Below are 27,768 nucleotides of genomic sequence, written 5' to 3'. Positions count from 1 at the left end.
AAGTCAGTTAGGCATTGCCATGCTGAGCTGAGAAATGGCTAAATACCTTTCAGAATTTGGGCACGAGCCTTAAATCCTGAAAGGACATTTTTACCTCACAGAACAAAGACCATATAAACTGCATTATACATTTTGTTGGTTGCATGTCTTTCAATCTGAAAATAGGACCTCAACTGTTTGTTCCTGAAAATCCTGTGTTCTGCCAGCAAACATGGAATTGTCTGGAAATCTTTCATCACAAGATTGTCTCTCTGTACCCTCTGCATCTGGGTCATCATGTTCAGCTTCATTCTACCATTGGAAACTATTTTAAGAACCACAGGACTGGATGTAAAGTCAGAAGGAACCGAATCTCAGGAAATCTGTGCTATTAGTTGATAGCCATTCATCTTTTAATCAATCTCATCTTCGCCATGTCTACTAAAATCAAAGGGCAATATTCTAATTAATCTCTAGACACAGCAGCTTCACATGTATGGGGATTCAAACATATTCAACAACAGTTAAGCTAGTGGGTTGTAGTCTGCTTCAACCAATCTCCATAAAGATTATCAGTGCAAGAGTTCAATGAAATCTCATTCTGAAATCAGGTTTAAATCAGTATACAGTAATTCCAACCCCACCATTATTTCTCTTTTGACATCATAGTTTAGGGAGTTCATTTTTTAAAATCTACATATTTTCTCAGTCTTATAGATGAATACTGGTTCCATGATTGCCTCACTCACCCTGTTGTTACTAATTCACGATTTGTATATCTTAACCACAATTAAGATTACAAAGTTGGCATTTATGTGCTTTTGCTTCAGAATGGAGCAACAAACAGGCACAAGAAATGACAACTTGAAAATTTCAGTTGAAGTCCGAGCTGCCTGGGGGGAAGAAACGGGCAGTTTGCCCTGAGTCCCCCATTGGAGAGGGCCCCCAGATCAAGTGGCATTGCAATGAGGTCACAGAACCACTCAGGCTTGGCCTGGCAGCCCCTGTCATAATAGAGGGATGGCTGGGAGAAACCTGAGTTGTACTGCAACTCCACATGCCAGATTACAGTGCCACTCACTGAAATTTGGCCCAGCGGCACCTCTTTCACAATAGAAGGTGCATCAAGGCCAAACCTGAGGGTGTTGCTGTATACCCAGAGTTTGACAGTACTGCAGTCAGCCATCTTGTGTGTTCAGCCATTGCCAGCTGAAAACCAAACATCACATAGCTAGAAATAAAATTAGACCCTGAGAGGCCTAAATCTAGCTCTCTAAGAATAAGGAAAAGTTATTTACTTGTTCCCACAATATAAGAATTAGGGACCACCAAATGAAATTAATGGGCAGCAGGTTTAAAACAAATAAAAGGAAGTTCTTCTTCACACAGCCAACCTGTGGAACTCCTTGCCTGAGGAGGTTGTGAAGGCTAGGACTATAACAGGGTTTAAAAGAGAGCTAGATAAATTCATGGAGGTTAAGTCCATTAATGGCTATTAGCCAGGAGGGGTAAGGAATAGTGTCACTAACTTCTGTTTGTCAGAGGGTAGAGATGGATGGCAGGAGAGAGATCACTTGATCATTACCTGTTAGGTTCATTCCCTCTGGGACACCTGGCATTGGTCACTGTCAGTAGACAGGATACAGGGCTGGATGGACCTTTGGTCTGACCCAGTACGGCCGTTCTTATGAGGCAATGTCATGTAGCTGCATGTTTGCAGCCCTACTAATCAGAATGGGAGTTTGGGACAGAGAGTTAATGTTCCAGAAAATAGAAGGAAGGTTTGGACAGCCGACCTTGGTTTTAGGTGCCTCTGACATGTAAGTTTTAATGTTGTTATGACTAGAAATGCTTTGCTGATAAGCAGAATAATGAATTGTTATTGGCTGTTGCTAGGGAAATTGTTAGTTTATTAAGGGCTATTATGAGTTATGTGCTTAGTGAGTAGAAAAATTTTAAAAAGTTTAGTTAGAAAGTGTGCTTTGGAGCAGTCCAAGGAAGCTTTTCTTTGGGCAAGGATTTGACACCTAAGTTCCCCAGCAGTCAGATGGAAGGAGGGCCCCCAGAAGCCTGTGTCAATTGCTCAAAACCATTTCAGACTTTTTGGGCAACTATAAATGTTTGGAATTCTCTGAACCTACTGCTACAGCCTGTGTGTGCGTGTGCTTGAGACCTAATCAAAAAATAGTTTTAGGTGAAAGCTCTCTGGTTTGTATCAATCATTTATCAGATGGAGGGGCTGTGCCCCCATTGATTTATTCCTGACACTGCCTGGAGAGAAACAGTTAAGTTACCACTGCTTTGGGTTCTGAAAACCTGGATAACATTGCGACCCATGCACCAGATTGCACTATTTGGAGTGGGGAGCTGGGCCCAGCCCTGTAGGAGAGGAGCTGCCACTGTGGGATAAGAGTGGTGGGGATTCACTCTCCAGCACCTCCCCTCTGCTTTCACTCAATAATAATTTTGCTTGAAGAGTGCGGGGCCTCAGTTTTAGATTTTGAGCCCTCCATAACCTCTGTGCAACCCTGGTTGAAGTAGTTCGGCAAAACGCCACTGACTCCAATGGAGCTATGCCAGTTTACACCAGCTGAGAATCTGGCCCTTGATTTTATAAAGGACATGGAAGATTGTGACAAGCCCATGGGACAAGGGCTTGAACCGTAGAACTGCATGTGATTTTTCATTCTGTCTGAATAACTGGAAAATATTTATAGATTCTGAATGAAGTGTCACAGAGTTCTCTGCTCTGCTGCCTTGAATGGCAAGGAACAGCAAAACTGGAAACAGTGCTGTCATATGTATCTACCCACTGAATGAATCTAATCTTATGGGTGCTGACTCCACTGTTTCTTATTGTTTGTAAATATTGGAGTTTATTATTGGCATAGAACATTTAGCATGTTGTAGGAGCACACCCTTGCCTCTACAGTGCCTCCCTGTGTCCAGAAACAGTGTTGCAGGGGTCCTTTCAGTTTAAGGCCCCCTCCAACCCATCTGGTGTCAAAGACAGTTGGTTGTCGTATGTGGCCTAGCTCTCCAACCAAGTCACTGCTCAGTCTATCCCCTTTCGTGGTTAACAGAAAAGTCCAAAAATAAGGAACTCAAAGTCAAGCACTCTTGGAATCTCTCCTCCAGCCGTTGTGTAACACTTTTTGTTCTTAACCATTTTCCCTCTTCCTTCCTAATCTGGGGAAGCAATAGAGAAATCCAGGCCTACCTGCTCCTGGGTTCCAGCTCAGGGTCCTTGTTCAGAAAAGCCAGAGTTAACCCTTCTCAAGTCCCTTGCTGTTCCCTGAGTTGCTTCCTACATCTGTGGGTTTTCTAGCCCCTTGTTCGGTTTCTCCCCCTCTTTCTGGAGTGTTGGCCTCTCTGGTGGCTTCTCACCAGTTTGTCTGCAGGACCTGCTCTCCACCGTCCCTTTGCATCTCTGACAGCCACCCCGCCCTCCTCCCTTACAATCACTTTATCATCACAGTTGCTGTGGGGTGGCCAATCAGCTCTGGGTGAGCAGGCAGGCAGTTTCTGCATTAATCCTTTGGTTGCCAAACCAGCATTGGGTGTATAGACCCCATGGCACACCTATGTTGGCATTACATGAGTGGTTTATACTATATTTGCACTGATTTCTCTACGTATTTTATATAGGATATTAAAAGTTAGGAGATGCTAGAAGTATGGTTGCCTTTGCAGACTCAGTTTGGATTCCTTGTGCATATACATTATGATAGAGTCTTCTATGACATACCACAGACTATTTTTTGTACAGGATCCCTGCCTCATTCAGTGAATGGGTAGTTCTTTATTTCTTTTAATGCTCTACATTCAATGTGCAGGCGCAAGCCTTATTTAAAGCACACTATCCAAATACTTTATTGAATACAATATTATTAATTATATATATTATTAATGCTCATAAGCATTTCTATGGTGCCCTTGCCTACAGAATCTGAGTGCTTCACAAATATTAATGATTTTAACTTTAAAACACCTCTGTCAAATGAGATGGTTGTATCATTCCCATTTTAAACATGGGGAATTGAGCCACAGATATTAATGCCAAAATTAATTGCTAATTTTAGTTTTGGTTAGAATTTAAAAAAAAAATCCCCCTAAAAAATCAAAATATTTCATTTTGACATTTTTTGAAATAAATCGTTTTGAGGTTTCAGTTCAATGATTTTTCATTTCATATTTCCTTTAACTTTTTTTGAAGCTTAAAAACAGGTCAAAATGTAAATAAACCTTTTTTTTTAAAAAACCTGAAATGAAATTTTTGACTCTTCAATTTGCCAAAAATTTCAAACAACATTCCTTTTTTGGTTTGATCCAAAACTAATTTTTATTTTTCAGAATCACCAGTGAACTGAAAAATCTATTTGCACAGCTCTACTCAGCGCTTTTGCAAGTCAGACTCCATGGGTCTCACATTGGGCACCCAGAAAAATAAGAACACATACTTTGTGAAATGTTTGGTTTAAGTAACTTTCCCAGCATCACATAGGAACTGTATAGCACAGGCAGGGATAGAATCCAGTTCTTCAGGGCCCCATTCAACTGTCTTAATAAAGAGACCATCCTTTCTCTTCCTGCAGTCCCCGGCCTCATTCACTACACACCTTCCAGCTACTGCAACAAATGAAGCAAGGGCCCATCAGACAACAGCTTCATTCATTATACAACCCTGATCTATTTCCAGGGTGCTGTCCATTCTTGTTTGCTGCAGATTGCCTGTATGTTTTTGTCTGAGTTTTACTACCAAAAAGTTCTGTATATATATTTGAGGATCACTGTGAAATTAAGGACTCACTGGAAACAAATTTAGAGGGATTAGACCAATGCTTACGTTGCCAACTCTTAGAGACAGATGTTACATTAAGTGTCAGCCTATAGCAAAAGGAGGGGTCTGCTGTAACATTGCTGATCCTGGCAATAGGAATGGTTTATAGGTCTACAAATCTTTTTAGAGCCTATTCTCAGAGTTTTATAGTGAGTACAAGGGCTACTGATAAATTGACTTACACATGCCATATGTCAGACACATTCTATCTGGGGAAAATGTGTATTTAATGGGGTAAGGCAGTATAGGGGCTTAAAAACCCATGGAAAAAACTAGAGACCATGAGTTCTAACAGCTAAAATGATCATTTTTGGGTATCCAATTTAAGAAACTTTAAAAGGACATGATTTTCAGAGGGTGAGTGCTCAGCAATTTCAAAAACTCAGGTCCCTTTAAGGTATGTCAAATTATGTTTCCAAAAATTCAGGAACCCAAAATCACCAGGTAGTTTCAAAAATCTAGGCGATTGGTTTACTTCCTTTCTATTTCTTGGCTGCTGCTTGGAAAGAGAATGCCCCCCGCCCCCATTCCTGTGCCAACTTTTGAGCACCTGTGATTATTTTAACGGAGAGTGGAGACGGTGAAAGGCTAAACACTGAGAATGTGGTGCTTGACTTTCCAAGCAACCTTGGCAGACAAATATTTCCCTGCTTTCCTAGCCTTAATTAATAGATCCTTTAGGCTTCTGACATACAGCATGTCCTGAAATAATTGGGGGAGAAAAGGAAATAATTGAGCCAATTATTCTGGTTAGAGGCCTGCGGGAGAATATCCAACCTTGAGGGTGAAGTGACGTTTCTAAATAAGCGATAGTAATTTGCATAAAGAAACGAAAGTTTAAATCTTTGAAAAGTAGCAAAGGGAAAAAATAGAGGGTACTTGTAATTCTCTCTCCCTACCCCCCTCCCAACTGAAAATCAAAAGACCCTGAAGATCTTTTAAAACACATGCCATTTCCAAGTTCTTTGTTCTGGCTTGGAGGGCAGCATCCAGAAAATAGGTAGCATTGTCTAGTGGATAAGATACTAGACTCAGAGTCAGGAGTCTGCGTTCTACTTACAGTTTTGCCACTGACTTGCTGAGCAGGCAGGGCTGGCTCCAAGGTTTTGGCTGCCCCAAGCAGCCAAAAAAAAAAAAAAAAAGCCGCGATCGTGATCTGCGGCGGCAATTTGATGGAAGGTCCTTCGCTCCGAGCGGGAGTGAGCGACCGTCCGCCGAATTGCCGCCGAATAGCTGGACCTGCCGCCCCTCTCCGGAGTGGCCGCCCCAAGCACCTGCTTGCCAAGCTGGTGCCTGGAGCCGGCCCTGTGGGCAGGTAGCCTCTCACCTCTTAGTACCTGCTTCCCCTCCCACCCTACATCTGTTGTGCCTATTCAGGGCCAGATTGTGATCCTCTTCCTCATGATGTATAGTACTTTACACCCAGGGCCGGCTCTAGGCACCAGCCGAGCAAGCTCGTGTTTGGGGCGGCCGATTCTACGGGGCGGCATTCCGCCCAATCCTAGGGCCGCACGGACGCTTTTTTTTTTTTGTTCGCTGATCCGGCCGCCCTGTAGGGGGCGGTGGTGCGGAGGAGGAGAGCACCCTGCTGGGAGCAGGCTGTGCACTCCGTCTGCCCCAGCTGGGGCCAGGTCTGCAGCAAGCCCAGCAGGGCAGCCCGCGGCCTTCCCTCCCCACCGACCTGAGCAGTGCGGAGCCCTCCCAGCAGGCGGCGTGGGGGTCGGGGCCGCGAGGCGAGCGCCCCGCTGAAGCCCTGGCCACCCCCCTTCTCTCTCTCTCCCTGCTCCCTCTCCCTACCCCCGCTAGCCGGGGCACATCTGCAGATCAAGGAGTCCCCCTGCACCCTGGCTCCGGCCACGCCACAGGTTTTTGTTTTTTTGTTTTTTGGTCTGGGGCGGCAAAAAAGCCAGAGCCGGCCCTGTTTACACCTACCATTAATTGTGGAGTAAGGTGCAAGTAAGGATATCACAATCTGGTCTTTAGCTTGTAAGCAATTTGAGTAGGCACTATCTTTTACTAGGGCTTGTAGAGTGCCTAGCACAAGGTGGGTTCAGCTACTATAGCTGCTACTATATTACTACCCCCAGGATCAATAAGTGTTGCCTTGTATGTCCTGTCAGATTTCACTTGTCATACCTTTATATATACACATACACACAGCTAGACCAAAGACCAAATAACACATTGTTCTCCAACCCACACAAATTATTTTTGAATCTTAGTCTCTACATTGACGACTCAATAAACATCCTAGCTTATCAACAGACCTCTTGAACAATTACGTTTGTTTTTACATCCATGTAAGAACTGCTTTTAATAATGATTTTAGCCTAACACGTCCATGTTTGCTCTAAATATCTTATGTGAAATGCATTTAAGCAATAAAATGCAAGTGAGTAATGACACAAACTGCACATCACCTGACTGGCTAATCTTGCAAGATACTGTTCTCAAATGGAATTGATGTTTACTCCGGTACACCAATGTTATATATGCCATCATATGCCAGCAATGCCCCTCTGCTATGTACATTGGCCAAACTGGACAGTCACTACGCAAGAGGATAAATGGACACAAGTCAGATATCAGGAATGGCAATATACAAAAACCTGTAGGAGAACACTTCAACCTCCCTGGCCACACAATAGCAGATGTAAAGGTAGCCATCTTACAGCAAAAAAACTTCAGGACCAGACTCCAAAGAGAAACTGCTGAGCTCCAGTTCATTTGCAAATTTGACACCATCAGATCAGGATTAAACAAAGACTGTGAATGGCTATCCAACTACAGAAGCAGTTTTTCCCTCCCTTGGTGTTCACACCTCAACTGCTAGCAGAGCACCTCACCCTCCCTGATTGAACTAACCTCGTTATCTCCACACTGATTTATACCTGCCTCTAGAGATTTCCATTACTTGCATCTGAAGAAGTGAGGTTCTTACCCACGAAAGCTTATGCTCCCAATACTTCTGTTAGTCTCAAAGGTGCCACAGGACCCTCTGTTGCTTTTTGCCAGATATCATTAAGTGAAGAAATGAGACAAATGAAATAGCAAATTAACAAGTGTGAGGTAATATGCATATGAAAATTAAAGATAAAGAAAATCCAGAAAATGCATGGTCTGTGCCTGTTCTTTCCACAGACATCTCTAGAATACAAATTTGTAAGTGCTGAATTACTACATCTTCAGATTTGGTTCAGGCTAATATCCAAAGTTTGGATCTGGACAGAAACTTCACCAGGTTCAGTGAGGTTTGGATCTAGGGGATAAGTTTGGGCTCTATCTCCAGGTCAGATTTGAAATACCACTCCTAGAACTAATTATTATTCATTGGTTTTCTTAGTACTTTAATGTTTGCTCTCATACAGTGCTTTTCATTCATAGATTTCGAAGCACGAAACAGTATTTCCATGGTTTCCCAATACAGTTAAAAGGCGAGTGCAACTATGGCCCTAGGCTGTATCTACACTAGCCTATTTTTTCCACAGTGGCTTCAATACTGGCCGCTGGACTGTGCTTTTGCTCCCAGCATTGTTAGCAACAGCGGAAATACAATAGTGGGAAATTTTAATGAAAAGAGGCTAGTATAGATGAGACTTTAATTTGCTTCTTTCATCTACTGACCCAATCAGTTAACAAATGGCATCAGGCCTGTAACACAGTAAAAAAATAATAGTAACCTTAAGTTTTTGTAAGATGCCCAACTGTCAAAAAAATGGCTCTATATGTCCCTGAATCAAGTGGATAATATTCTGGTCCACTTTGTTCCAGTGGCTTTGATTTTATTTTTCTGAATCATTTGTCTTATTGTATTAATTTCATACCGAATTGGGTTCAGGTCTTGATATTACACACTCAAGGAGCACTGTGAAAACACATCTAAAGTTCTTAGTAGGAGAAAAGATTAGGGCCGGTAAGATTATGAAGTGCATTACTGCATTAGAGCTTGTTTAGTGCCATTGCTATACACATTCATATAGTTATCTTTGAAATTTTAGCATTGATTGAGATGATTTGAGACCAAAATGTTGATTTTCCACACAAGACACAAACACTTGAATTCATCAGAGTTTAAACTTTAAGCTTCACTTGACAGACTATAATTTGTCACGAGGACTCCCTTTGATGTCCTTAAGTAAACTTTATCTCTAAGTATATAATTACTTTGATGTCCTTTTTAATTCAAAGTAGCCAGCAGCAGTTTGAAGTGCTACAGAATAAATTGTAGTTAAAAAAAGATTTTTCCCTCCACCATTTTTATAGCAGAGGAGCAAATCAGATATATTTAATTGAAATCTCTTGAAAATAATTCTTACACAGTAGCCTAGTGGTTCTAAGGTAGCCCATTTTAGCATTATACATATCCAAATTCTCTGCCAGCACATTTCTTGCCCATGTATTGTACTACTCTGGGTGAAATTCAGCCAGCCTACATGCAGCCTCCCAAATACATGTATTTTAATGATAGCTGCCTGCACATGCACAAGACTATTTCCATAATTGCTTTGTGTCAGATGATATACATTAAAACCTTGAGCTAAATCTGTAACAACAATATTTTTTACTGGCCTCAGACCCATTTGAGAAAAATGGGAGGCCGTGGCCATTTTGAAAGAGTAACATAACTGAGGGCACTCTGTGGCGTCAGTCCTGTTGAAAACAATAACGGTTAGTAGACATATTGAAAGAGAGACAGTCTTCATGGAAGTCTCTAAAGGGGAACATTATTCGTCAGCCTGGGCTGAAGGAGAAACTTTTAACTGTGAAGAATAACAGCAATCAATGACCATTAATCCTAAAAAATGCATCAGCAAATGTAGCCTATGCACAAGATGTCTGAGTTTTAACTATACGGGAGGTTTTAAGAGTGTTAGTTATTCCATTATTAAGATTAATAGGTAAAATAAAACAGTCTGCCACCAGGTGCTAAATTTCTGAAAGGACTTGTTTTTAGTTTAGTTTAGTTTTAGTTAAAATTAATTAACAGATAGACGTGTAAATTCTTTCTATTCAAACAATAAGAGGGTAATTTTGGCAATCATAGGCTGTACTTTTCCTACAGAACAATAAAATTGACTGCTTGCTTTCAGTTCAAATCTCAACTCAACCTTAACTATAGAGCCACAGCTGGTGCTTCCATAATAATAATATCACTCATTGTATTGGCTACTTAAAAAAATATTGACTGGAAAGCATCATAGATCATCATATATTTAATATTTGTCTGTATTAATATATGTTATAGTCACTTGTCACCATTCAGCCTTCAGGAAAGCAGGATCATCCTAGTCCCAATACTGAAACTTTGTGCAAATGATCTTTCCCCAAACAAGATTTTCACCTTTTTCTTGATCACATACATGGATTTGTAACTTTCTTTGGAAGCCCAGAGGGAGGACCCCAAGGGGATGGAAAAAGCAGCAAAGGTGCTAAGAAGCCACAAAGCTAGAGACAGTGACAGAGGCAGGTACCAATTGATGAGGGGGAGGAAAAAACAAAGAAGGAGGAGACAGTGAAGAAGACAGAAGCTGTAAAACACTTTAAAGAAGCAGCCAAATATCAGAGCTGATTGAGAAGCAGAAGATGCAAGTCAAAAAGAAAGAGGCAGCAGGAAAAACATGAAAAGCAGGAGAGAGATGACAGGAGATGATGCAGAAAGGAGAATGAGAGATGCCACAAAGAGCTCTGGAGGAAGAGAAGGGGAGGTAATCAGTCTGAACCTGGCGAAAGGGAATGTGGAGGATGATGAAAAGGAGGTAGCTAAAAAGGAGCACTTAATTTCAGGAAATTACTTCAGAAGAATAGATGTTACCCTACTAGCCAGAAGTGTAATTTATACAGTTTCCCTCCTTCCTTACCTACTTGCAGTCCCCACCCTATTGTTAATATATATCACCACCATCATACATACAAAGCAGAGGAATTCTATCCTCTATGACTTCAAAGAACAATTTAAAGGATGTTCAAGTTGTAATGATCAGGAGTGTATACCCCATTAGTCATCTCTAGATATAATGCTTCTGTCTTTGGTGGTCAGTTAGGAAAGCTGGTGTTTATCTTTTGTAAAGGGACCATTCAAGTGCAACAACAACAACAAGATAACCACTCTACTCACAGTATTTGTAGGCTGGGAACTTGCTGCTTTATTAAACTGCATAACAAACAGAGTGGGAGGAAAAGCCCCCTAACAAAACAGAAAGTAATGCAGTAGTGGAGCACAGCTCTGTCCCCTAATACTTCGGGTAACCCAGTTAACCCTGCTTTACTACAATATCCTTATCTCTTGCCTCTCTGGGTCTTTATAGGTTTTTGAGGGAGATGTGAATTAATTCTCTTAAAAACAAACAGATACAGCCTCATTTAATCTCTCACTTTGTTTCTCCTCCTCTGACATCTTCAGGTGCAGCTGAAAAAAAATAAATAAATAACCACCAGATGACCACCTACAAACACAGCCCCTAATTTTATAACATGCATTGCTAACAGTGGGTATGTTTGCACTGCACATGAAGCCGAAGTCTGTGGAACCCAGGCTTGCAGACTCAGTATTTTTAAGCCCATGCTTGAGCCACCCCCACTGCACTGGAAACCTGGATTTACAGTTCCTGGACTCTACTCACAGCCGTGCTAACGTGTTCATTCTGCTTATGCAGACCTTCCAACTTGGGACTGCAGCTTCACCTGCACCCACACCACAAAATGAGAGGGCTTGGGCCGGAGTCACAGCGGGACTCGGGCTCTGACGCACCCTGCTAGCAGGGACCCAGGTCATGAGTGCTTGCGGACCCAAGTCAGACTGATTTGCCTGTGGACAGAAGTGGGGCTTGAGCTCAAATCTGAGTCAGAGCCTGATCTTAATGTGCAATGTAGACATACCCAATGAGTTCAAGCAGTAATATTGAAAGCATACACTCATGTTAATGGAAAGTAATAATCAGTGACATCTGAATAATGGAGCATTGTAAATGCAGTATAAACATTGTATGCGAGATTGCTTAGAACATACCACCTGTATTCTTGCTTTAAGGTAAGATTTGAGTCATCTCTGCACTCTGTGTACATTCTGGAATTCTTATGAACCTCACTAGATAGTCTACGGCCATTTCCAGATCATGCACTTCTTCAAGCAGATGAACTAACTTGCATGTGTTTTATCCGATGGAAACGTTGAAACAGCATCTTCAGTATTACAGATTGAGTCACATTTTCAAAAGTAACCAAGAACTTAATTTTCAAAAATCATTTAGGCACTTAGGCTTCTAAGTTTCAATGAAAAAAAACTGTGGGAGTTAGGCACCTAACTTGCTTAGGTACTTTTGAAAATTCCCAGTAGGCATCTTCATTTTTGGGTACCTAAATACCTTTAAAAATCTGGCCCTAAGTGCCCAAGGCTCAGATTCTCAAAAGGTATTTAGGTTCCTAACTTCCACTGATTTAAATGGAAGTTAGGAGCCTAAATACTTTTGAGACTCTGGGCCCTACTGTCTTTTGAAAATGGGACATAGACTCCTAAGTCATTTAGGCACTTATGAAAATTTTACCCTTTTGTCTTTTGCTGCACTACTTCTAGCGTTTAATTTAGCAAAGGTTTTGTTCTTTTTTAAAACACTTCAGCTGTTTCTTTTGCTGAGTTCTGCAAACTGCTTAGCAATGGAGCAGTCACATTGCCACCAGGGCTGTGGCTAAAAAACAGCTTTTATTCTACTTATTTTCAGCTCAAACGCTTTCATTCTATCAGGCAGGTAAAAGGGGATTATAACCCCACTGTGATGGTTCTTGGAGTAGCCAGGACTGAGAGTTACCCTGTTATCTTCTGCTTCCAGTAAGAGAGAGTCTTTCTTGTGGTAGCTGGGTGTTAGTTCCCTGGCACCACAAGCCTTTTAGCCACTCAAGCACTCTTCTTTGGGCTGTTTTAGCCATATCCCTTGCAGGTTAACAATAGGTGCACCCCAATCCCCGAACCCCCTTGAATCTTTCTCCTGTGCTATCCAGCCCATGACTATCTACTCACAGAATTTCCACATATTCTGCATCCAAAGTTGCAGTGTAACGCAGTTTACCAGTTTTACCTTAAACCACTGCTCCTTGGAACCACACAGCACTTTGAACACATGATAAATCATCTTTTATTTTATTTTAAAAAGAATAAAGAGTTACCTAGAAACAAGGGAGAGAGGAAGAAACAAGTATTTACAATAAAAACAAAACATAAAATGTGAACCTGGGTCTAAACTTATCAATAATTACCTTTCCAACCTAATAAAGTAGATTACCCTCAAAAAATCAGTCTTTTGCAGAGCTGTCTGGTTTCAGACAAACCAGGATCCAAGTGTTCATGAATGCAGCCCTGCTCTTCAAGGGGTTTCCTCAGTGAATGGATACAGAGTGTCCTCTGTTATACTGTAAGCAGTCTGTTGTTTCTATTCAGAGACGGGGCGAGCTCCTGTCTTGTTGCAAAGTTTCTTTACCTTTACGTGGTTCTGATAGCTTGTCCTTGCCTCCGATGGTTCCCATTAAAAGTCTTACTATTGTGCAAGTTTTGTCTTGCTTTGCAATAGCGGCCAGATATGGAGGGGTAATAATTCCCCCTTGCCTAAATGGGCCATGACAGACACAAATCTTTACTTTTTAGTCCAAGTCTATAAAACATACTTTCAGTATAAATACACTTTTCCTTAAATATTACCTGTAAAACCATCTCACAATGATTATGAGCCTTGACAAGTTACGAGCTGTCTGTAGATACCTCACATGATAACACTTATGGATAAATACCCTACAAAATATGTATTTGGTATAATGAGTTTGTCAGGTCTGAGACAAGAGCTGTTTACCAACAACAGGAGACCCTTTGCCAATGGGTCTCTGTGTCACACTCCCCCCAGCTTTTTTTTGTACGTCTGGAACTTCAAAACCTCCCCTCTCCTGAGAAGCACAATTTGTTCATCATCTTCTGTTTTTTTCTATATCAAACTGAACTCCTGATAAAGCCTATTTTTCAGCCTTTGAACCAAATTGGGTGTGGCTTTGCATCGAATCTCCACTAAGACACCAAGAAATTTAGTTAGGCTCCACATTTTCAGCATACCTATTCTTCCCCAAATGGAGAGTGGCACAGCACTTCATCTTTGTTTAAGTCTAGCTTTAAGATTGGGAGGGAAGCATCCTATTTAGGTCACTTAAGATTTTGTTACATTTATTGTGATCATCAATCTTTCATGGATTCCAATGAGTACTGTGGTATCAGCGTTTTTCTTCAAACAGTCCCTAACTGTGCACCAAATGCAACATGGCAGAGGCAAATGCTGTAGGCAGTTAAGCTGCTAAGGCCCTAATGGATCATGCTATGCATTCTCCAACTGTCTTCAACACTACCCAAGGAAACCTAGACACCCTGCCTCCACAGCCTACTCAGAGTGGAATATCATCTATATAAGGACACACTTAAATGTCCATCTTCTCACATGTCCCTATCCCCCCCCTTGCAAAAAATTTCCAGTGAAATCTAGTAGTAAGGACAGACAGCTCTTCTCCTTTCTTCCACTCCTCACAGGCCCCCGAGAGATGAGCAGGAGGTGACTCTTGATGGTTCTTAGGGGGCCATCTGTTATAATCCTGCGACCCAATGAAAGAGATAGGATGTTCCCCTGCCTCTGACAGTCTCCTCTTTGTGTGCTGCTGAAACATCCCTTTCGGAGATCACAGGGCTTATACAAATACTAATGAAGAGTACATTTTTTATCTTTGGAATGGACCAGATTGCATCAACTGGCATATATTTTTTATTTTAAAAGTCTGCCCTTTTTATTTCTTTTTATTCACATGGGAAAACAAATGAATAGATTCCCATATCTTCCCTACCCCTGTAGGGCACATACAAACATTTCCCTCCTTCCATGTTCTGTAGGATATTTGTAGGCCAATCTCTACTTTTACCTGTGCCTGGCAAAGAAAATCCTATTAGATAGCTTTGAAGGCTTTCCCCATATCTGTGGTGAAGGCCCCAACAGGCTCCTTGACTTCTCTTTGCAGTATGAATTATAATTAGTTTGGCAACAAGCAGCCTTTCGCAGATCACACCTGTTCTTGTCCAATTTAAATTCCTTAGCACTCCCTTGAGGCATCATGCCTTGACACCTTATAATCAGCATTGATTTGTGATACTGGACTAGAACTACCATAAGAAAAGGGGTATCTAACCTTTTTTTAATAGAATAATTTTAGCTTTAGTCATGAGGTAGGAAGGAACTGGTTTCTAAGATGTAACTAAATGCTCCAGCCAGCATAGGAATAAATGCTTTCTAAAATAAAAGAATAAAATCATATTCACTGTTAATAGCACTTTCTCCCAATCTTAACAGTCCAAAGTTGCTAAGGTTTTGTCAAGGTATTCTCTGTTCCCTTACCTGCAGTTTAGAATACTTTTAGAGTCATTTAGGACACTTTTAGAAGCTAACTATAAGGAGTTTGAAATCTTTTACCAAAGATTTCCTTTGGGGTTTTTGCAGTGGTTTACAATTCCCTCACCTTTAATGGTTTCTGTAATTGTACTTACGTGATTGTACTTTATCTTCCCAAACATCTATTGTCAAGCTTTCCCTCCTCACATTACAAAGGTTTCAGTCCTCTCCTTTAAGATGTTTAGAATTTCTTCTCTTGCATTTTTATCCATGAACTATTCTAAAGATTATGTGTGATCTCAGATTAAGGGAAAATTTTGAGAGTTACAGCTCCACCCTCTTTTGCTTTTGAGAGGCCTCTCTACATCAGAGGTTATTTGCTTAAATTGTATGTTTTGTTTACCAAATAAAACCATGACACTACTAGATTTCGTAATGAGCACCTAGATCAGGAATGGACTCTGCACCCCTTAATAGACTTGCTTGAATACCTTTGTAGTGGGCTTTGTAAGTGGAAAAGTGAATTAAGGAATGTTTTTTCTCCATTAGGAAGCTAACATGCAACAGGGGCTTTCTTCATCCAAAGTCAAGTAACACCCTGCCTGCTTCAGCCATCTCACAGCAGAGGTCTAAAATATGGCTCATTTAGCCAAGTCCCTTGATTCCACCATCCTGATTCTCCTCTCAGCCACTTCTTAGAGCTCCTGACTCTCACTGCCAGACCGAGTGCTTAATTTCCAAACAGTTTCCTCTTATGGTGTACTCAAGGAGACTTAACTACCACATGTGGCCCACATCTACCTGCTACCCTGCCGATCCTATGCTGAAGGCAGACAGCTGTGGTCCTTCCTTTGCTCAGAGGATTAACTCCTTCCCTGCCAGACTCTGGATAGAGTTATATAGTCTATCACATATGGGAAGATACTGCCAATTTTTTCATCTCCTTGTCATTTTAAAAGTTTCATTTATATCAAGACGAGTTTCCCAAGGATAGCCCAGATTAGGATGCATAAATAATGGGATAGAGATTAATACGGAAAATATAATACCACTATATAAACCAATGGCGCAGCTTCATCGGGAATACTTTGTGCTGTACCACTCACCTCATCTCAAAAAGGATATTGCAAGACTGGAGCGGGTTCAGAGAAGGGTGACAAGAATGATTAAGGACCCAGAAAGACTCATAGGAAGGAGGATTGAAGATTTGGATCACTCACTTTAGAAGATAATAAGAAGGACATGATAGAAGTATATAAAATCATGATTGACATAGAGAAGGTAAGATTGGGAACTTCTGTTCTCTGTGTCTCAGCACAAGAACAAGTGGACATTCAAATAAATTCAAAGGTGGAAAATTCAAAACCAATAAAAAAATACATATTCACACAATGTATAATTAAACTGTGGAACTCATTGCCACAGGATGTCATTGAGGCCAAGAATATAACAAGGTTAAAAATGGGATTAGACATCTATGGAGATAATAAGAAAATCCAATATTATCATAATTAATGATAACAGAAATTTAGGGAGGTATATTAAATCCCTCCCCTCTTCACATGGCCTTGGGGGAAACCTGCAGAGAACAGCCAGCCAGAGACGTCAGCCCATAGGAGCAGAAGCGGCCAAAGCAGGGACCTCAGGACATTCTGGTCAAAACTAAAATGTTCTCTAATTTTCTCTGCCCTGTGCTGATTGGCTGTTGCCCCAACCCTCCCTCATCTTCTCCCTCAGTCTCTTCACCTCAGATTCGCTACGTACCTGCCGCTCCCACTCGCTCCATCTCCCGCCTCATCTCCCTTACTCCTTTTCATTTATCTGAACACCTCGGTGATGCTGGCAGACCAGGTCATGTCAAAGTGTATCCAGGCCAATTCACTTGTGTATTAGTATAGATCAAAGCAATTGTTAAATGTATAAGTGTTTGGGTGTTTAAACTTCACAAAACGAATGGGACATTATATGCATTGTTTTCTCTTATCTGTATCCTGTTATGATGCAACAGCAAACATTTACATTGTAAATACCCCTATAACTAAATAGCATCAGATTATCACATCTGCCTACTGCAAAATTCTTGCAACTTCCTCTGAAGCACCTGGTACTGGCCACTCCTGGAAAAAGCATACTGGACTAGATGGACCTTCGGTCTGATCCAGTGTGGGTGTTCCTATTAGAACTTCATTTTTTAAGATGTTGTAATTAGAGATGATATCTGAACCCCAGATCCAGATTCTCATTTGAGTTTCACTTGACTATTACTGTAATAGTTTGAATTCAAATAGCCTGAATTTTGGGAATGTTCAGATATTTATCCAGATTTAGAATATGCCTGTTTGAGAGTGTTCAATTATGGGGTCTTAGTTTTGTCCATTATAAAGATAAGAAGTTTACAACCAGACCTAACAGTTTGGGTCAAGCCCTCTCTAGCTGTAGGGTTGCCAACTTTCTAATGGCACAAACCTGAACATCCTTGCCCCTCCCCCTGCCCAACCCATTCTCCAAGACCCTTCCCCCACTCATTCCATCCCCCCTCCTTCTGTTGCTTGTTCTCCCCCACCCTCACTCACTTTCACCAGGCTGGGGCAGGGGGTTGCAGTGCAGGAGGGGGTGAAGGCTCCAGCTGGGGGTGTGGGCTCTGTGGTGCAGGAGGGGGCTCTGGGCTGGGAATGAGGTGTTCGGAGTGTGGGATGGGGCTCAGGGCTGGGGCAAGTGGTTGGGTGAGGGAGGGGGTGAGGGCTTCAGCTTGGGGTGCAGGCTCTGGGGTGGGGCTGAGGGGTGCAGGAGGAGGCTCCGGGTTGGGGAGTTTGGGTGCAGGAGGGTAGAGGGTACAGGCTCCGGCTGGGCAGCGCTTACCTCGGGCAGCTCCCGGAAGTGGCCGGCATGTCCAGCTCCTAGGCTTAGGGGCGGCCAGATGACTCCACATGCTGCCCCTGCCTGCAGGCACCGCCCCCACAGTTCCAAGCAATTGGAAGCTGTGGAGTCAGCGCTCAGGGTGTGGCATGGGGGCAGCACGTAGAGACCCCCTGGCTGCCCCTATGCCTCTGAGCCGGACATGCCAGCCACTTCCGGGAGCCATGTGGAACCAGGGCAGGTAGGGAGCCTGTCTTAGCCCCACTGCACCGCCGACTGGACTTTTGGCCTATTAAAATCTCCCAGATTGCTTTTAATAGGCACCATGAGATTAAGGCTGATTCCAGTAGACTCCTGGTCAATCCAGCAGGATTGGCAACCCTATCTAGCTGTAAAGTTTGTACTTTTTTCCCCAGGGTTTTGAACTTCTTAATAACATTCCCTGAGGTAACAGTGTGTGCTTGAATCTCTTCTTTCCTATGGAAGTTTGCTTTCTATCTTGTTCAACCTCTAGGACATGGGTTTCAGTAATAGGATTATTAATGACTACGTGTTGGACATTTCTTCCCTCTATTACTGTAACCTTCTGCTGCCTAGCTTCCCAGACTCTGACTACTCTTTTAAAAGCTGCTTAAAAAGCCACGGTTAAAGTAATCTTCTTTTCTTCAACTTTAAGACCACTGGCTTCCTGTCCCTTACCACATCAAAGTCCAGGCCTCCATAATCCTCCCAGAGAAGGCCCTACACAATCTTGCTACTCTTATTTCTCCATATTCCTCTCTCACTTCCTATGCTAGAGGTTCCCAAACCTAGATATTGGGCTCCCTTTGCAGCAACTAAACTACTGCAAGGGCTTTGAAGACATTTCAGCAGCAACCTGTGCCACCCAGCCTGAAACACTAGTGGTGAAAACACTAAATTAAAAGGAGCCTTTGTGCAAATCTTTCCATTTCTCCTTCGCTCTGCCTCTTACTGGCCCCCCTGAGGTAGGAGGAGGATTTTTTCAGACACAGGCCTGGGGATAAGCATCACTATATGGCCCGTAAAAAAGGATATTCTCTATGATTAAGTTCTAGAGGTTTTTTTGAGTAATTTTTAATAACTTTATTTAAATTAATTTAAACGCTTCTGGTTTCATCCTTATTCTCTGGGACAATTGTTCTAAATGTGCCCAGAGATTTTGAGAAATGCTGATTTTATTAAACAAAAAATGCAATGGGCCGCATTTTGATACTCTCACACTGAATAGGACCTTACTCTGGAAAGTTCTATTGACTTCAGTGGAACTATTTGAGTCATAAGGAACAATTCATCACAAGTACAGGTATCACCAATTGGTCCAATGAGAATAGTCTTTCCCCCATTATTATGGTATTTCCACTTCTAGTTCCAAATCCCTCTTATCTTAGTGGTGTACAGTTCCCATTGGACCCTTAACATAGAATGGTTTGGGAGGTGGAGAGAGGGTTAAAAAGAGAAGGAAGTGCTAAAGCATATGGAATTTATTTTCCAAAGCTGTTAACCAACAATTTAAAACTTCAACTTTGAGTTCTGAGTGAAGTTTGGGTCAGTTCTTATGTTCACCTAAAATGTTTATCCATCCCCAGATAGAAGATCACTGCAGTAGGGTTTTCAATAGATAAGTGCTCAGTAAAACACATACTACTAGGTTCATCTCAGGAGAAAAACAGAAAACATGCTTGTAGCTGTCATCACAAATTGCTTTCATGACATTGACTCTACTGTCAAAAACTATATATTCAAGTCTCAGCGCTCCTAGTGTTTTTGAGATCTCTGCTTCAGTTTAAGCTAATTAAAAAAAATAAATAGCAAATTTGCTAAAGCCTTGAAAGCACAGAGGAGCTATTTAATTGTATTTTTTGATTTCTCAGTGTGCTGGAAAATAATTTCTAGTGAACAGGTATTTGCCATGTCAGTCTGTCTTTACCACCAATTCATCCACTTAAAGTAAAAAAAACTTAGATATTTCTAAAAAGACCCTCCCCCAATGTGTTTTCTATACGGATTGTGTTAATAATATTATATAAATGGAATATTCCAAGTGTCAACCTACAATGTAGGTGAGGGCCCACTTTCATTAATCTTAATGAACATGCCTCTTTTATTATGCCTCTTTCAATTTCAGCAGAAGCGTGTTTCTCTACACTTAGAAAAGTAAATAACTGCAGGATCTAAAATCTCACTGTGTGGTAAATGGGGATAAATATTGACATTTTAATGTCAGCCACTGCAGTTGTTCCACAGTCAATCATTGCAGTTTTTCTTGCAAATATATTATTAGATACCTTTGTGTTTGATGGCAGTGGGGATAAAGTGAGCAGGTGTCTGTGTAAATGAATCATGCAGCTGTTATGGGTTTCAGATAATGTTAAAGTTCTGTAATAATTATAAGATTGCAAAGAAATGGGAATAAATAAACCCTCCCACACACACACTTTTGGATGCATCTACCTCCAAGCTCTTCTCAATCGGGAATCAAACTTTATAGAACAGATTTAAAATTGCTTGCGATGGTCTTCAGACAAATGACTTTTCACAAACCATATATTGAAACTTAATAATCAATAATATTTAACAGTGAGAAATCTAAGTATTTAGTGTTCTCTTTAAAAAAAAAAAAAAAGAAAAAAAACCCACCACCACTACAGAACTATATTTGTCCACCTTCATGGACTATCATGACTCCTAGGAAAATTACACTCGCAGTCCTGAGGCCACATGCCTTGTCATAAGTAGATCTATTACATCAGCATCTTTACCTCCTGCTATTATGTATTTTCATCACAAGTGCATCATTCTTGAAACTAAAATCAACCAATTTCTCATGTCTCCAATTGCCTGTGGTATTTTCAGGTTCTGCTACCTCTTACTAGCTTGCAAGATAACGGAAAGGGAAAAAAAACCAGCCAAAACACATTCAGATGCTTCTTCCTTCCAGATCTCCTCAGTTTGGAAAGAAAGTGGATCCCTTACTAATGTGTTGTCCATAGGTCAATTCTCTTTTTAGTGCAATGATACTTAGACTTCAGGAGCCAAATTAGCCATCAACATTACCCAAAAGAACCACAGTCGTGTGAATTCATTGTTTAATTTACTTTATATATAAAAATAATTCTCACAGCAAAATGACTAAGTATTATTATTTTATCAACTACTATTGGGTAATAACATAGTAAAAGCATCCAGATTGCTTAATAACTTAGACTGGTTAATAATTAAAGCACACAGTGTGTTTATATCATGTGCTGCAAAGAGCCACAGAGACACATTAAAGAGCCACTTGCAGCTTGTGAGCCTCAGTCTGAGTATCTCTGTTTTAATGGCACCTGCTATTGGTCAAGTGGCTTGCCTGGTTCTTCTTTATAGCATATAATTACATAGTGTAGCGGAGTGCATTTAACATGTTGACTGCAGCTGGATATTTTCCTGGCTCACACACAGCCAACATAAATAATAACCACTGTTCCTTCTAGTTTCCCCGCCCCTCCCCATGTGTGGAATAAATGTCTGTGAGAGTACCAGCAAATATGAAATATGCAGTGATGTGATAGTGGCGAGTTGCTGGCAAATGAAAAAGTAGGTTTTTCAAGTTTCATCATGGCTTTCCAGGGTTGTTTATATTTCACATTTCTGTGACTCTGAAATCTTTTCATCAACACAATATGTATTAAAAAGTTTTTCATGTTAGAAATGTTAGGATCTAATTTCAACCAGGGAAAGAAAACGGTAAATATGCTAAAAAAAATTAGAGGGGAAGTAACCACAGAATCAGAGAAGACCATTAAAGTTCCTGTTATTAGGAAACAAGTAGAAAGTTATAGAACAGTCCAGAGAGGAAGGGGAATGGGTGTGTGGAGAGAGGTAGATAGGAAGTGGATGGAATCAGTAGTCACTGAAAGCCAGAGGAAGGAGTAGATATGATCAAACTTAAACTTCAAACCTTCACTAGAAAAGAAGTACTGCAGTATATGATATACTCCTAAAGTACATAAGAGTATGTTCTTCTACAACTGCCTTCCAAACTAGAGTTGGGTGAGTGAAAGAGGAGGATTTATGCCCCATGATGACATTCTATGGAACCCTCATGAAGATTACATCTCTCCAATTGTATCCAAATAATGCAAGTATGATGAAATTTAGACGGAGGACATAGAATACTTTTATAACAGCTAGCATACATTTTACACCACATGGGATTGTACAAAATAGTACTATATTTACAAAAGCAATTTAAAGTTGGAGGGACTTCATAGATTTAAAGTCAAAAGGGACCACTATGATCATCTAGTCTGACCTCTTGCATAACACCATCCAAAGAACATCACCAACTAATCTCTGCATCAAACTTCTGGTTGAATATAGCAAATCTTTTAGAACATGATAGAGAATCCATCACATCTCTAGGTTAATTATTCCAATGGTTAATTACCCTTGCTGTTAAAAATGTGTGCCTTATTTCTAGTCTGAATTTGTCTCGCTCGAGCTTCCAACAATTGGATCTTGTTATGCTTTTTTTTTTTAGATTAAAGAGTTGTCTACAATCAGAAATCTCTTCCTCATGTAGATACCTGTAGACTGTGCTCAAGTCACCTCAATCTTCACTTGGATAAACTAAATAGATCAAGCTCTTAAGTTTCTCACTATAAGGCATAGTTCCCAAGACTGAAAGATTATTGATTTAGGATACAACTACATCAGTCTCAGTGGAAATCTGGCTTGTTCTAACATATACAAGGACAAAAATTGAAAAATGATTTGAAGAAGCTGTGGAACCTTTTCATTTCGTAGAAAACATGACTGATCTTAAAATATTGATAAGGTAGGTGCTGAAGAGTGGCAGATGTAGGCTGCAGTTGAAGCTGGGGAAAATTTAGTTTTGAGACTTTGACTTTAAACCATGCTTCCTTTACCATTACCCTCACTCACCCTTCTTCAATCACTCCACTTCCCTCTCTCACTTTCCTTTGTTGTCGTCTTAAGATGAATATTGAATACCATTTCTGAAATACATTTATTTATTCAGACCCTTTTATTTCCTTTACACCAGTGGTCACCAACCCATAGATTGTGATCGACTGGTCGATCCTGGAGCTTCTTCCAGTCGATCATGATCTCTGGCCACTTAAAGGGGTCTCTGAGTGCTGCTCCTGCCTGCAAACACTGCCACTACAGCTCCTATTGGCCGTAGTGCTTGCAGGCAGGAGCAGCGTGCAGAGCCACGTGCCCCCCAGGGGCAGCAGGGGCATGCTGGCCACTTCCGGGAGCGGCGTGGGGCCGAGACAGGCAGGGAGCATATGCCTTAGCCCCGCTGTGCCGCTGACCAAGAGTTGTCCGAGGTAAGTGCCGCTTGGCGGAGAGCCCGCGCCCCAACCCCCAGCCCTAAACCCCCTCACTGAGCCAGCCGCCCTTATCCCCTCCTGCACCCCAACCCCTGCTACAGCCCTGACCTCCCTCCCAGAGTCAGCACCTTGTACCCCCTCCTGCACCCCAACACTGTGCCCCAGCCTGGAGCCCCCTCCTGCAACCAAACTCCCTCCCAGAGCTTGCACCCCTCACCTCCTCCTACATCCCAACCCACTACCCGAGGCTCAGCCTCCTACACGCCAACCCCCACAGCCCGAGCCCAGAGCCCGCACCCCTCCCGAACCCCAACCCCCTTCCCCAGCCCAGTGAAAGTAAATGAGGGTGGGGGAGAGTCAGGGCCAGAGGGAGGCAGGGGATGGAGTGGGCAGGGCTTTGGGGAAAGGGTCTAGCCTCGAGGAAGGGGCGAGGTAGATCCTGGGCTGCACTTAAATTAAAAAAAAAAATGTGATCTTGTGCATAAAAAACAAAAACAAAAAAAGGTTGGAGACCACTGCCCTAGACTTACCTCTCACATTCAGGAAGGTGCAATTTTGATGTAAGGACTCAAGGTACAGATCCTCATAGGTAGACACCTAACTCAAATTGATTTCACAGGTAGATAGGCACCTTAAATACCTGTGAGGATATGCAACCTAGGAGCCTGTATTACTGGCAAACAAAACAATCCAACATCAAGACCAGTTGAATTATGTACCTGGAGCACTAATGAAGCTCTAAAGTTGAATATTTAAGATGTCTTGATCAAACATTTCAAGGAGGAGATATTTCAAGTAAGTAATTTCCTAAATTTGTCAAGATCAACCTTGTCTTAAGAAGAAGAAAACAAAAAGAAACTGAACAAGATTGGGTTCCCAGGTTTCTTTGTTTTGTGTTTTTGCTACATTACATGTGTATCCTCCAATTGTGTCTCCCATACAATGCTCCACAAATCCATCATGTTGAAAACTGTGTCTTAGACAGTACCAGTTCATCAGGCCTGAGACTTCATTAGACAGACACAGAGCAAAACTGATGCTTAACTCCCCTCAACCCAGTACAGACATCAACTGCTACAATTGCCTTTCATAGCTCTCAGTCATATCCTCTCCTCTCCAAACATATGCTGGTTACTGCAACATGACAGGATCCACCCTTCTACAAATTCTTTCTTCTACAGTCCACAAATCCATCAACTGCTTCTTCTACCTACTCTCCCATCCAAGTCCATCAACTGGTTTCCCACTATCTCCTCAAATTAACCAACATTCTGCCCTCTCACATCCACCACGCATTTCTCTCATCCCTTTACTCAAAGTGTTAATCCTACCCCATATCCCCATTCAAATTCTTCAACTTCGCTCCCCGCTCCAGTCTCCAATGGGTGAATAACAATGTATCACACGTGAAGACAAGACAGGAGAATCTGTTTAAGAGCAGCAAAACTTCTGGCTTCTCTGCTTTACCATATCCCTTCTTTCAACCACTCTCTGCAGAGCTTGGCTGCTGACCATGCAAGCAATATGTACCCACTGAACCATCTCCCCAACTCCAATTTCATCCTCTTTTGCACAGCAGCACTACCATTGGTTCTTCTGCTAATATGATCTCCATTGCTGTTGTGATACAGCAGGGCCAGGGAGCAGTGGGAGAGTGGTTGAGGGGAGGTATATAAGCCATAGGCTAATTAAGGCATGGTTCCCTGTAGACTAGGGAAGGTTACCACAGGTTTATTGGAACACCTGTAGCCAATTAAGTCCCTGTCAGGAACTTAATTAAAAAAACCCTGCAGATGGGGTGGAGTGAGGAAGGAGAGAGGACTGGAGTTTGGAGGTGTAGTGCTGAGAATGGAAAGACCAGAGAAAGGGAGACCCTGCCAAGCAGAGCAGGGAGACTCCCTCCCCCAGCATCAAGGACTGAAGGTAACCCTACCCAGGGGGAAGTGGGTAAGAAACCCACAGGGGTTGAGAGGGGCTGGGGCTCAGAGTGAGGAGCAAACCCAGACCCCCTTCCCCACTTCATTCCTCTACCACCTTCCTGGGCCCCTAGTGGGGCCCTTGGGGCCCCAAAAGCAGGGTTAAGGGGTGGTGTACTAGCCCCCCTGCCAAGAAAAGTGTGGGACCCACCATACCACCATTGGCCATTTTGTCACACTGTGCAGGGATGGGAGAGGAGGATTCTCCTTGGGAATCTGTTCTAGTGGATGGGGCCAAGCTCTGAAAGACTATTCTAATTCAGGAGATAAGTATTCTTCTTGCACCTCCTGTGACAAACAGAAGGTGGCAGAGTCCATAGAGTGATGACAAACAATAAAAGCCATGCCTTAAGCAGCAACTCAAGAACTGCTTGACAGGGAAGTTCATAATTTTATTAAGCTCCTCCTGCAACACATACTGGTACTCTCTGGTAACTGAGGAGGACCAGGAACTCTATAACCACTCTGCAGAGTGGAGGTCTAAAGAGTAGATATTTACCATTACAAAATAGCTACTCAATGCATACTATGCCAGGGGTAGCGTGAGGGTTGCCATCTTGACAACATATTGGGGAGTGAACCAGGGATTCCAGCACTAAACGGCATGAGCTACTGTATCTTGAGCTAAAGCATCAACATTCTAGAAATAGGGACTGTGACAACTCATATCATCCCTGAATTGATACAAAGGTGGACTTGTAACATATTCACCAGTGGGTTACATTAGCATTCAACTAGGTTGCCATGATGCGGTGACATCTGCTCAAATGGAACATAACATCAAGGCTAAAATGGGGATAACTGAAGCATATTTTGCTATGTTTATCCTATTCTGACTTTTTTTTTTTTTAAATGAAGTGAAAAAGATATAAGCCAAAGCAAGTATTTTGCCTCCAAACAGCCATAGGGCATCTTTTCTGATGGTGCAGATTTGTCCTTCCCCTAAAGAGTGCCACTATCTCAGTAGCAAACCACATACTTTGAGCATAGAAAGGGTGCCAAGGAAAAAAGTAAAGCACACCAATGGCCCAAAGGCAACTGATATCACCATAGATAATAGGTAAGGATCACGCGCCATCTAGCAGAAGAGTATTTAAGTGGATTTCTTATTGATTGTGCCATTCTTTGTTTCTCTGTGTGTTCTGCCAGGAATTGGAGAGTTTATTTAGTATTTAATAAATTTTAGTATTATTCATTTAGTACAAGGCATTTCCCCCCCCCCCCCAAAGTGGCTGTGCAGTTGTCTGGTGCATTATTACACAACAAGACACCGCTCAAGGAAGCATCCTCAGCCATACATACTGCAATGCAAGATGGACAAGTATCTCTATTTAATGAGAGTTTTTGATGTGGAGTGGTTTCTACAGAAGAGCTGCACCCTGGATAAATAAATCCTACTACATTGTGCAAAAATTAAAGGAGGTAACAGATTTTAAAATGACTGACACCAAACTATCAGGGCTAAATTCATCGCTGTGTTGGTGCAGGAAGGAGAGGTTTGGCATATGTGTCCCCTATTCAGGGGCTGCTAGGGGTCAGTTGCTTTCCCAACACAGCTTGGGCAGCTTTTAGGTGGGTATAATAGCTAGGACACAAGGACTGACCTAGTCACATCCTCCCCAAACCTCAATCGGTCTCCTCCCTCCTCTTGTCCACTGCACCCTGCCCCAGAACACCCTGAGGCCACAGTTGTGAAGAGATGGTGCAAAGGCGGTGGAAAGATGGCAGAGTTTAGGGCTAGATTATGATGCTTTTGTGCCAACTTAGGTGACCCAAACAGTCTTCCCAACTCCTTGTCCTTTCTCCTGCTCCTTCTAGGATTTCTTCATTGCCCTGCCTGCTCCTAAAATTTATCAGTAATCCACAGTACATTTGGCTCTTTCAGCATATTTCATTTGATTCCAGTACTACTTGTGAACATGCGAGATGTGGAGACTTTTCTTAGCTTTAGTTCCTTTTCATTTGTACAGCCTTAGAGTGTATTTGATTAAATAAAGTAGCTGGAATGTACAGCAGTTACCAGTCTTACAGGGAGCAGGACAGTAGATAGTAAACCGAATAAATTTAGCGTGGAGATGAAACTCTAGCCTAGCTTTTACTCGAGGCTAACTTTTCACCAGCTGTGTGTTAACATAGTCTAATATCATTTTAAACAGGGTGAAGGATCCCTCAGTCTGCTTATCCCTTGGGAATAATTTTAGAGTAAATTTTCACTTGTGTTAATTACAGGAGACTCCCCCAATGGAGGTTGTGCCATAACTGAAATGAATTTCAATTACAGTCTGATCCTAAAGTCTGGGGGAAAACTATTAATTGTGAAGAAAATGTTCTTGTGCATTAAATTCCACACATTTTCA

The sequence above is a fragment of the Terrapene carolina genome, unplaced genomic scaffold (assembly GCF_002925995.2).
Source record: "Terrapene carolina triunguis isolate 2854851 unplaced genomic scaffold, T_m_triunguis-2.0 Scaffold180, whole genome shotgun sequence".
Lineage (NCBI taxonomy): Eukaryota > Metazoa > Chordata > Testudines > Emydidae > Terrapene > Terrapene triunguis.
Note: the sequence above shows the minus strand (reverse complement) of the source record.